The sequence below is a fragment of the Myiozetetes cayanensis genome, unplaced genomic scaffold (genome assembly GCF_022539395.1).
Source record: "Myiozetetes cayanensis isolate MyiCay16 unplaced genomic scaffold, myiCay2020 scf2-11, whole genome shotgun sequence".
Taxonomy (NCBI): domain Eukaryota; kingdom Metazoa; phylum Chordata; class Aves; order Passeriformes; family Tyrannidae; genus Myiozetetes; species Myiozetetes cayanensis.
The window spans coordinates 36684037-36692793 of NW_026087411.1; the positions used below are offsets into that span (position 1 = coordinate 36684037).

General features: G+C 35.1%; 1 protein-coding gene across 2 annotated transcripts in view; it reads left to right on the forward strand.

Moving 5' to 3' along the window:
- The window catches only part of LOC126639886 (uncharacterized), a 42162-nt gene that overhangs the window by 4595 nt on the left and 28810 nt on the right, over positions 1-8757 (forward strand). The gene's annotated exons all lie outside the window — the stretch shown is intronic.

Sequence of the window (8757 nt, forward strand, 5' to 3'; positions counted from 1 at the left end):
GCTTCTTCCAGGGATTGTCTCTGGCTCTGTGGTATTCAACTGTGCAAGTCTGAAATATTTCAAATACAAATAAGGAAATAAATGTGAATAGAAAGTTTTACTGTTAACTTTTCTGTTCTTGAAATGTTGCATGTCACATCTGACACGGAACAGTTAACAATATATATTGGTGCTTCTCAAATATTACCAAGAGGTCAGAGGTCCATTACGCTTGGTACTGGGCAAACATGAAACAAATTCAGCAAGTTGAGCTGATGTTTTTGAACTCCTTTGTCAATTCACAGAAGTCAGTGGATCTCAAGTAAAACTGAACTTTCTCAGGCATCTAATCTCACAGTCTCTTAGAGCTTATTACAGCTGTTTAACTTTGCATGAGAAAATAGAGGAGGGGCTGCAGGTCAAATATTTTTCTGTGCTCTAGCAGAGGAAGGGTAGAATACTTTAAATTATTGCTCCATTTTTATGCCAGCACTACTAAGCAAATCTAAAACTTGAAAGAAAAGGAAGGAAAACAGAAATTAATAGCTGTAGAGATCAATAGCCAGTGCTTACTTCCTTGAAGACAAATAATGACGTCAGCAAACTAACTTCAAGGTTGGGTAAATAAGATTACAATAATAATCAATAATCTAGGAAATTACAGAAATCTTTAGTGGACTGTATTAAAGACATACCAAACAATCATTCATTTGGGGGAAATTGCTACTGCAGACTGTTGTAACTGTATCCAGAAAATCCACAAAATTCCTTCTCTCCACTTGTCTCTGCTGGCTTAAAGAGCAGATAAGCAAAAGACATTTTGATGCCTTATTATATAAATAAATTATAATGGGGGCTAAGGCAAAGAAAGAAAGCCTTTCATGTTATTTTTGCTGAGGAAATACCAGAATGGCAGCCAAATCATTAAAAAAAAATAAAAATCTATACTTTGACCACCATAACTTAACTGTTATGCAAAGTTTTTATGTGTTTTAAAGAATTGTTTAACAAAAAAACCCTGAGGGATGTGCAAAAGTTGCACTGCTACAGATATTGTGATATTTATAAGTAGTTTGAATTTATTCAACTAAGCACTGCCAGTGGCTTTGTTTTTAATTTTTTTTCCTTCTTTAAAGCCAGTTGAAATTTGACTTAAAAATACTGACCTGAACAGCAGAGCATAATATTCTTGCATCCCCGAAGCTAGTAACGCCGTGAAACCAAAGTGGGTAAAATCTACTTTAACAAGAAGAAAACTGCAACAAGCCTCCTGGTCTTTATTGTCAGACAGAAACTTGGCCAACAGATACCACTTCAGGGCTCTGGCATTGGCAAAATGTACATGCCAGACACAGGAAACCAAGAAAAACAAGACAAACCACAGAAACCTCCAAAACTGTATCATTTTTATAGTTTAGTGAGAAGATGGATGCTCTCACTGTGACTGAGCTGCAAGAAGTAGATTTTTAAGCCAATGCAAATATTTTTTTTAAGTCTCTGAACATTCATACGATATTAGACTCAGGGCAATCCAGATTGGTTTTAATCAGCTTTTTAGACCATTAACCAATCTCTACTTTGCTTAGCAACTCCAGGTCAGGAGAAGATTTCTTTAAATTTATTTTTGATACTCAGTACCTTATTAAAAAACAACCAAACAACAACAAAAAAAAAAAACCAAACAAAAACGCAACAAAAAATGTTCACTGGTTTCTTATACTTGGCAACCAAAATCTCAAAGTCAGTGTTCTCTATATTTACTCTAGAAATTATTTATAAGTCAATATTTACATTATTTAGTTCTAGCTAAAATGTTTTTAAAACTGTCCATTGTAATTCAGGTGAAAACTGATAATCATTGTTTCCTAATGAAAATGATTTTATTAATATACTAAAGTTAGTATTAACTAATTTTAAATGGTCTTGACTGGAGAAAAAAATGTGAGGTGAAATAACTGAAATTCTACTTAGTTTAACCACTTAGCTAATTGTTAAAAAATTATGCTAATGTGGCTGCTAATTGACCTCAAAGCATCCACATTCACATGCATTCATCACTGAATGCCTTGAACAAACAATTATCTGCTGAATGCATATTTGCCAACTATTCTACTTCAAGCTATTTCTGTTTGTGTTGCATGAATGGTTTGTGACAGGCATTTTTCCCAGTTTGGTCATAAATTCTGAATGAGAAAATAATGAACAAGAGAGCTATGGCCTGGATTTTCAGTAACATTACTTTCTATACTAAAATTTAATATTATTTTTAGCCAGTATTACTATCCTGTATAGAGCAAAAACTGTTTCTGCAGTTCCAGATGTGCCAACAATGCCAATTAACCAAATTAAGAAGTTGGTATACCATTTTTGATTCCCAGAATTTTCCCAAATCATGGCACTACAATCCTACACAAAGCAAATATATTTATTTGGGTTGCATAATCATAGAATGTCAAGGGTGGGAAGATACCTTAAAGGTAATTTAGTGCCAATCCCCCCTGCCATGGGCAGGGACACCTCCCACTAGATCAGGTTGCTCAAGGCCTTATCCAACCCAGCCTTGATCACTGCCAGTGTCGGGGCATCCACAATCTTTCTGGGCAACCTTTTCCTGTGCCTCTCTACACTCACAGTAAAGAGTTTCTTCCTAATACCCAGCCTAAATTTCCCCTCTTTCAATTTGTACCCCTTACTTCTTGTACTATCACCACAGGACATGAAGAGTTTCCTCTTTTCTGATGGGAGTAAATATAAATATGATATTTTTTCCTTGATTATAAAGGATCACAATTGCTAATTAAATTATTATTACACAATAAATGGATGTGCAATCTCCAACTGGATGAATTGTAGGGAATCAATACTAGAAGATGCTGAACCTCCCTAAGATGCCAATTCTTGGGTTTCTTAGTAGCAGCATTACAAATTCCTTAAACAGGAGAATTAAGTGTCAATCCAAGTACACTAGTCTCTCCTGTATATTGACTATGTGCCAATATAATACTGGCAATGTAGAAATTGTAGAAAATGTAGAAATGTAGAAAAAGTGCCATTAGTCTAAACAAGCATTTAAACAAGTCCATAACTATTGTAAAAATACATTGGTATCAAAAAGATCCATATATCAGCTATAATCAGTTTACCATGAGCAGATGTTCCACTCATGAACAGATAAGAACATAAAAGATAATAAGGATGACCTTGTCCTGAGGTTTGTGGTGAACTGTAACTGGACCTCCTGAAACATGTGCCCCTCCATTAAGCGACCACAATGAGTTGCACTGGGTGTTCCGCTGTATCCTAGATGAATTTAGATGTATCTTAGTATACTTAACGCAAGCAGCATAGAATTATTTCACTAAATGTCTAACTTGTAATCGTGGTGTTTTTTTTTCCTTTTAATTAGTCCTGAACTGGCACTCTCCCAGTTTGATCTTGCAGCTTCTCTTTCAGCTAGATAAATTAGAAAAATTGTGCAGACAAGGACAATTTTAGTTCTCCTTTTTGCATCTCTTCAAGTCAATTGCTTGTAGTATAAACAAGGATAACTCACCTACCAGAATCACACTTCATTGTAGTTCAAAACAGGGTCACTTTTGGGCAACAAATTTAGGCTCCATATTAAGAGTTACAAACACATAATCAAGGTAGGATATACCTCAAACTCTTTGCCTCTGTCTCTAGATACAAAGGCTCTCAAAATCTCTGCAGGTTTATCCGTAGAGTAGGACTAGAACATTTCTTATTCTCATTACACAAACTGCAAAGCAAAGCATAGGAAACACAAAATGAAGCGTGGGAAATGGAGAAGTTTGCCCAAGGTGACAGATGACAGCACCAAAGCAGGAATTTCAGTAGGCTTCTACAGACACATGAGCCACTTCTATATGCTGGTGTACAATCCTGTTCCAATTTATCCAGCCTGAAGAGAAGTAGTGAGCACCTGGAGCAAACACTTGAAAACTGTCCTAGACAATGCTAGTTTTGGTAACTTGGTTAACTAACTATGAAATATTGTTAAGATGTAATCTATTTTGTTTACTTTCAATTCTCTCACTCCATAGAGTATATATAAAAAAAACTTTTGCATACCTACCCCCTCAAAACAAGAAGGCTTTTCAAATACAGGGAGCAGGGAGGGTAATTATTTCTTAAAAAAATACTATCATAATGCTGTCACACTTAACTGCAAGCACTGTAGGAACATAGTTTCTTCTTTAAGTTTCTAGGAAGCAATCTCACTAGTCTGAAGTTTAAAAGCTTTGTTAAAATAACATCACATGCATTTTCAAGAGCAATCCAATTCTTTGCTTTCCTTTCCTTTGGGAGAATTTTAAAATTATTCATTGGAGAGTGCTAATTAGTAATAGTGTGGTAACAAGTTCTTTTTTTTTTATTGTTTGAAAGTTCAAAGATGAAAAAGTAGGAAACTTCTCTGCTGTAGGCAGCCAACAAGTTCAATGATCTGTGTAAAACTACATGGATTAATTAATGTATTAATTATGGATTAATGGATTCATTAATCTCATTTGTAAATAATTGGGAAAAATACATTTACAGTAGGAGCAAGGGGCAAGCTGCACAAGCTTTTTTCCTGTAACTTCCAAGATAAATACTTTTATCTTAAAGAAACAAATGCTAACCAATTAAAACAAACACTCCCCATACCCCTGACACCACATCCCCACCCCTCTTAGTGCTACAGCTGCCAACACCTTCTGGCAGTGAGTGAGGTGCCCAGGCAAATGGTAAACTACTATTATTTCCAGAACCTCTGTCACTCGAGGGTTTCATATTGAATTCTGCTGAGTACCAACTGAAATAGTTAATGATGAAAGGTAATGATTTTGGAAAAAACAATAATATAATTAGATTCAATTAGTATAGGCTTAGAACAAACACACTTAGTCACTCCCTTGATTTGAGGTGGCTGCAAGATAAATGTCATTGAACTGACCTCCTTTAATACAGCAGATAAAACCCCAAGCCAATGGATGAAGAACAAGCTAGACTCAAAAACCTAAAAAACAAATCCATCAATTGAGTGCTTTGCTGTTACAAGTGTTGTAATGATTTCTCCTTCACTGCAAGTGCTTAAACAGGATGTGTTCTACAAGACAAACTCTGGTGCTCCCTGAAATATTGGACTTGAAATCAGCTTAACAACACCCTAAATTCCTGTTTGATGCAGGCTGCAGAGTAGTTCATATTAACTTCTATTGTTTTTGAAGTACTGGAAAAAAAAACCACTTTTCCCAAATCTTGGTCTCATCTGTGTACATTGGTACACTATATCTCAAACATTTAGAGTGCTTCGCTCCAGGTCATATGTATATTTGGAACCCTAAACACAAGTATTTCAAAGCCATTAAAGAATCTTTTCCAAAACAGAACCTCACACAGGTATATGCCATGTTCTAAATCCAGAATTTTACATCTGTTAAATAAGATTTTGCTTGGAGCACAGGAGTCTCTGGAGAATGAGAGCTATTGGAACAGAAACTAATCCTTGACACAGGACAAGTTTCCCTGAGAAGCATTTTTGTCCTACTGACCTAATGTTTCCTACAGTCTCCTACACGAAGGAAAAAAATGTGTAATCTCACTTTCCACAGACAAGTGCTCTCAGGTAGTGTGTTTTAGGATGCATAAGCTGATTTCAGCAAATGAAGACAAAGAAGAAGGTCCTACACCAAACGAGGCAGTAACTCATCCACTACAGAACATTATTCTGCAGTCTAAAGTGAACCTGAAAATTTAATTTTAAGAAGTGATCACAGATGATAAAAATATCATAATGGAAGTAATTTGGATGCAGCATATACTGAAATATCAGATTTTAAACAGAATGGTATACTTTATTGCATTACATAAGCTATGCAAGGCACAGTAGAGGTTTGACTTAAGACATCATTAATTATACCTCAAATTCATTTACATTCTTGTAAAATCTGACAAAATTCGCTCTGTGCCTAGAATACATATTCTGCAGACACAAAGTGGATATAAACAGTTTTAAAATACATGTCTTAGGCAAGAAACTCCTCAGTTTCTACTAAATTCAAGAATATTCTAGAAGGCTCCTATCTAGGATTTAATTACTATTAAGAAAAATACCCATTTAATATGTCTCTGGCAGTAGTTCTAGAATACCCCTTGAAGGAGCCAAATTTTAAATGTGGACATATATCAGCATATCACTATAGACATTACTGTAGGATAGCCACCTCCTGTTGCAAGGATTCTCAAATCTCTTCTGACTTCCAACGTCCCCTCTAATCCCATTCCCTAAAATGGTTGGGTTTTATTAATACCTTTCATTGTTTTTCATTTCATACTAAATTCTGTCATAGCATTTTTCCTCAACTCACATCCCTGTCACCTTTAAGTTTTCATCATTCAGTACTTTTCATGTACAGAATTTATTCTGTTTCTGTCACAGTGCAGACACAGCATCTGTAGAGTCGGTCTCTGTCTTGTACTCCCTGAGGGCTCTGTTCTATGTATTCAAAAGGCTCTGTGCTCTAAGGGCTATTCTGTGGATACGGAAGCTGGTGTAACTTATCAAGTACCACGAGAAAGGTAGATTATCTAGAGTACTTTCTAATATTCTCAATAAGATGTGGGTTTGCTATCTATAATTCCTAAGATGTGTCATCATTATTTTACAACAGAGAAGCTTGAAGCCTGTATTTGTGATGGTTGTTCTTCAAGCGTACTTGAAACTTTTTTGTACTCCAGTGAGAAATAGTTATTCAACAGTAGCTTATCCTATAACTGTACAGAACTTTTGAGCTAATGGATTCAGGGATTGTTTTTAGTCTTGGCTTTCTTCCCCACACCTTCTCACTCTCCAGTCCTCTTGCTACCAGCTTAAAACTCTTCCTTAACTTTGCTGTTGAAACCATATTGCCTATGTACTGCATTACCTACAAAGCTGGAATAAATAGTCAGGCACCTGTCATTTCACTGCCAAACTGAGAGGCACGTAATAACATGAGAAAGCCACAGGACCAAGTATATTCATTTCTAGACTGTCACAACCAAACCTTGGGTTGCTACATTCATATTCAGGCCTATTATCATAATAAAATGACCTCTATCGTTCAGAAAGGAATTCCACCTTTTTTCTTCCCTCCTATGTTGATAATTTTAATTTGGTACCTTGTCATTCCTAGACCAAAGGATTGTCTCTCAACTTCACCACCTCATGATTTTAACATTTTTGTTACCAACAAAATCAACAGACGCTATTAGGTACATAAAATCTGAATACCCTGCGATTCTAGTACTTCATAAAGAGTTCATGAGGAATATATGAAAAAAACACAGTATTGTAAATTCTCATAAAATACTATCATTTAAATGTAATGACTGTTTTTACAATCCGTTTGGCAAAGCCTTATGTTCTTTCAATATTCTTCCGTCCTATAAAAATGACTCTAACTACTGTATTGATTTGTGTGAGATGGAACATGTGCTTAACACCAACTGCTGTAAATAGAACGGAAAGATTTAAGTAGAAAGACTAGGCTGAATTTGGACAAATGTCTTACCTACCATTAAAAACCATTACTTGATTTCAATGATGATGACTCATATTAATTCTGTGATACTGAATATTTATAGTTCACATGACCATTCTGATGAAGGAACAGCCAGTCAGCACTTTCAAAAGTGAAGCTTGATTAAATCACCATTAGTAAATTCAGTTTTTCTGGGCCAGATGCAACCCTTTAATAGGGTATAGCAAGGCTATCCATTTTGTTAATATACCTTGAAGTCCTGCTGATAAAATAAAGTATTAGTTATAGAAAGTAAAAAAGTATTTTTAGTATTTTATATTAGATCAAAAAGCAAACAACACAAAGACATATGTCTCCAAGTTGCCATGTACTTTCATTTCCTCCTACTCATTTCTTGTTTTTCAACTACTCAACTTTCAAATGCCTACTTTTTTGATATGACCAAACTCTCCCTGTTTCAAATTTTTTTCTTTTTTTCCTTTTTTTGTGATAAGTTTTATTTTATCTATCCCCATGGCATCGTAACCTGTAATTTCTCCTATTTTGATACTGACTAATTTTTACTATGGAATATTACCCTAGCCTATTTAATTCAGGAACAAAGTTGCATATCTGTTCTTGTACCTTTCATAGAGCAAACACCAACCCAAGAACTTCACATTAAAAGTACAAAACTTACATGCTATTATATGCTTACATGCATTATGTGTTTCCTTGTAATGTAATAGATGTCTCTATTCCTGAAAATAATCCCTTATAATGTCAAGTCCATACCCAAAAACTCCAAAGCACATATCAGAAATTATACAGTATTTTTAAGAAATCTACTTTAAGACATACAATGTAGCTTGCATGTAAGATATTTCCTTAAAATTACCTGTCCTTGAGAATACATGAGTAGTTTGTCTCTTATGATGATCCACTAAAGCAGGAACAAGTGGCCCTTTGACTGAAAAGGCAGGAAACAGTCAAGGATGCACCATACAAAATAACCTTGCAACTCCCACACTGATAAATAAACAATGGATGAAAACAAATTATTTTTAATGTTTTCCCTTAAAGACTCATTCTGTCAGTTTTATTATATTTTAGGAATACAAAAATTCATTCTCAGCAGGAATTCTGTGACTGGAAACACAAACATTTATCCCTGGTCTACATTTGTAACCTCACACCAGAGATAATTATCACTGAAGATCAACATTAAAAACACTGCCTCAGGAGTAAGGATTTTCTAGTGATGCACAAACAA